The sequence below is a fragment of the Frankliniella occidentalis genome, unplaced genomic scaffold (genome assembly GCF_000697945.3).
Source record: "Frankliniella occidentalis isolate FOCC.00 unplaced genomic scaffold, Focc_3.1 Scaffold32, whole genome shotgun sequence".
Classification (NCBI taxonomy): Eukaryota; Metazoa; Arthropoda; class Insecta; order Thysanoptera; family Thripidae; genus Frankliniella; species Frankliniella occidentalis.
In genome coordinates, this window is record NW_026267162.1 from 2,245,118 (window position 1) to 2,248,933 (window position 3,816).

A 3,816-nucleotide genomic window follows, 5' to 3' on the forward strand; every position below is an offset into this window, starting at 1 on the left:
ATGCAATTAGAACGTGTTGCATTTTAGCCTATCAAAGGCCCCGCAAGGTCGAGGCCGACGAGGCCGTCTCCGCCTGGTCCCCGCGTCCGCACAGCGTCCGCACGACAGCGGCGGCCCTCTGCTGCCGTGGCCGCGGCCGGTCTCGAGCAGCGTGTGCATCCCGACCGACAGCGCCTGTCCGCCCGGTCAAGTCAAGAGACGAGTCGGGCAGAGTTAATCGAACTTGATGATCCGGAAACGTGGGAGACACGGCTGCAGTGTGTCGCTCAGTTTCTATTCAGTTTGAAAATAATGGTTTATTGGGTATTATCATCATACATGTCAAGTCGGGGAGATGAGCGCCCGGGGAGCGGCACGTAGGCAACCCATCCGACGGTGGCGCGCCACGGTGCCTACCCTGCCGGCGGCAGCCACCGCTGTTCCAGCAGCTGCTCACTTACGGTACTGCCTCCTGGACAAAGTCTCGCTCCTACGTAGGAGCCCCCGGAATGAACGTTCATTATAGCAACACACGGGGCTATTCCTCTAGGACGAGCCCCTGGGCGCCGCTAGGGTAGGCCGCCTGCTGCACAGGCGTGTTCGACGGGTCTGCCTACCCAGCTGTTCGCAGGCGCTTATCTAAAGTTTCCGCCTTCGACCTCATTCGTGAAGTGCGGGTGTGTACCGGCTACCGGCTGATTGAAAGTGTCGATTTGTAGTCGATGTGAGCTGTTTCTTCACAAATCGAATCGACATGTAAATTTCGATGGTTTATTGATTTCGAACTGAGAGGACAAATATCCACCGATTCGACTAAAAAAAATCGACAAATCATCGACGTCCGCGGACGACATCGAATCGACATCTTTCCGACAGTTCATTTTTGGCTGGGAACTGATGAACTTCGGGTTGGGCGGTCGCTCCAGACGCTCAAGTCAGCCTTCAGAGCAGAGTCAGCGCTCAGCCCGACTGGCCATGTGAATTGGGCGGAGCTCGGTCGGAACTGGGCAATAATTCGAATATTGGTGCTAAGCAGAGCATGTGGCTGACTCCGCACCTCGCATTCTGCTAAGTTATACTGTACCGCATGCACGGGTGCGGGTGGCTTGCCCACTTGCACGGGGCCGCAAGGAGCCGTGGGTGGCGAGGATAGGCCAACCCAATCGCATCCGTGCATGCCCGGTGCAGCATAACGCACTACGAAAGTGCGCCGGTATAATCAACGACAGGATCGGATCAATGAGTGCGACCATCCTTTACAGGTTTTCTTGGGTTTTCTCCTGACTTGAACTCATCGTCAGACAAACATCGGGCTAAATTCTGCATGACGTCGAAGGTCCATATGTGGCCTCGTTTGCGTAAGCTCTACGATGAGGAACACAACCCGCGAATGTCCGCGACGGGCGCAGATGGCGCACCTAGCGCCAGCGGAGCGAGCGGTTGCGTTGCGGTAAGAGCAGAGGCCAGAATTATAAGAGCTAAGATATAAACGCTAAAGTGCCTTTGGCCGGAAGACAAACGTGCGGTCAGTTGTCTACCGGGGTCGTTTGCTCTTTGCGTCCTCGGTCGCAGCCGAAAGTTTTTGGTGCTGGTCGTCCTCATGCGTGTGAGGGTTTCCCCGTTCGTCGCTGTCGAGTCGAAGAGTTTGGCTCTTCGTCGGCTCCAGCCCTGGAAGGGGAGTTTTCTTTGAAACACTTTATTTTCTCCTGGTGCGCACATTTGCTTTCCTTATGGCGGCATACACCACAACTATGCCCATTTATTAAGGGGGGATCCTAGTGTAGCGGCTAAAAAACAAGGGTATTTTTTGGGATTTAATTGGTGGAAAACGATAACTCTTATTGAAAATCGGTAAAGGCCATTTAATAAAGGGTTCTTTTAACTTTAAAACAGCAAAACGTAAGTCCCGATATTTTCACTGTTGCCGGAGGAAAGTGGTGTAGAAGAGGCCCCCCATTTTAAAACTGGGCGCAAGCCCACAGCCCAAACGGTTAATCCCAGGGAGCTAATTTTTTTTGTGGTTGTTCCTAGAACGTGTGGCTATGGTGGGTACTAGGATTTCCGGGATCGGAGTAATCCTTCCTACAGAAAAAAAATCATAACTTTGAAAATGTTCCCTAAAATTTTAATAGTAAAAGTTTAACTTGCACGAAAAAATACTAAAAATCATTTCACCGCAAAAGTTCTAGTACCCACCATAGCCGGGTCCCTTCTGAGTCTACAAAACTTGGGCCGGACTGTTTCAGACGACCGAGTCGACCTGGACACTTGCGCCCGTGACCATGTGTCATGCGCGAAGGGTGCCTATTCTGCACCACTTTTCTCCGGCTACAATGAAAATATCGGGACTTACGTTTTGCTGTTTTAAAGTTAAAAGAACCCTCTATTAAATGGCCTTCACCGATTTTCAATAGGAGTTATCGTTTTCCACCAATTAAATCCAAAAAATACCCTTGATTTTGAGCCGCTACACTAGGATCCCCCCTTAAAGTGGGCACTGTACACTGGTAAAACAAGTGTGCATAATTTAAGCACCAACGTGTTTAAGTTGTGATTTTAAACATTACATGGTGTTTAGCTCAAGTTGCACACTTGCGTGGTGTGCACATTTTAAACGTTTTGTAAACGTTTTGATTCTGCACACTTGGATACACACAAATCTATAGGAACCATATGGCGTGCAGCTGCTATACTTTTCGGAAAGTGTTTAAAGTTTACACACCAATTGATTTTAACCTATACACCACAATGTGTTGAGAAAATGCACACTTGAACTTAAACACCAATTGGCGTGCAACATTAAACACTTGTTTTAGCGGTGTCCTTCCGGGAACACATAAGCTTCGGAGGGCTGAGGGCGGATGAGTCACTGGGAGCGGTGGCGGCGAGGCGGCGGTATGCGTCCTGCTGTGCGATAGTCACAACACGTCGGCGTCTCTTTCAAAGATTGGCGCCATTGGAGGGAGGCCCTTTCTCAGCGGTGGTCATCGGAGACGACCGCTCCAGGGCGCAAATGCGCAGATCTTGTTTTGCATCGTCAGTTCCTGTGAGGCCTTCGCAGGCCTTTCGCGGGCCTTCGCGGAGAACCGGCGGGACGAGCGGGAGGGGGAGGGGGGGGCTCTCCCGCAGTAAGAGAAGGGCGACAACAGTCATTTAATACCACTAAACGCCCCGCATTTCCCTAAGATCACAGCGATTTCATTTTATTCGGTAGCCGTAGGACAATTTTAATCGTCGCCGCACATTCACACCATATCCATGATCCATACTTCATCGTATTCATGATTCACGCGAGATCCATGCGAAACCCAACTTTAATCATAGTAATCCCAGCGTTGTGCATGTTTCAAATATGGTAACGTGGAAAAATAGAGGTACGATCATTGACAGTGCTGCTGACTCCTGGCCTGTGGGCGTGGGCCCAGCCATGGGACCCGAGTTTCTGCACGACCCGCAGAGTCGCCTGACGAGGAGGTTCAAAGAGTCGTGAGCATCGCCGCCCGGTGAGCCCCCCCTGGTCTCGTGTCAGTGGCTATTACCCCCCCCCCCCCCCTTCCCCCCTCACGGGCCACGTGCCGCACTTGCCACTCTTGGACAGGTTACAATGCCGTTTCCCCATCCGCGCGCGCATCTTTTTGCAGCCTTTCCCCTCTCCTCCGCTCTCCTTTCCCCTCTCCTCCACTCTCCTTTCTCCCCTCGCATCGCCGAGTATCGCCTCTTTTGTATCGCTCCGGGTCGCGTTTTTGTCGCTGAGGCCACAGCAGATGAGAGTTGACTTCAGCCCCAAGCGGGACGCGCGCGCGCGCGCGTGTGTGTGTGTGTGGGGGGGGGGGGGGG

At 52.3% G+C, this 3,816-nt stretch overlaps 1 protein-coding gene across 1 annotated transcript in view; it reads right to left on the reverse strand.

Annotated features, from left to right (window-relative positions):
• Window positions 1-3,816, reverse strand: part of LOC113210993 (beta-1,3-glucan-binding protein-like) — a 10,946-nt gene that overhangs the window by 2,889 nt on the left and 4,241 nt on the right. The window lies entirely within an intron of this gene.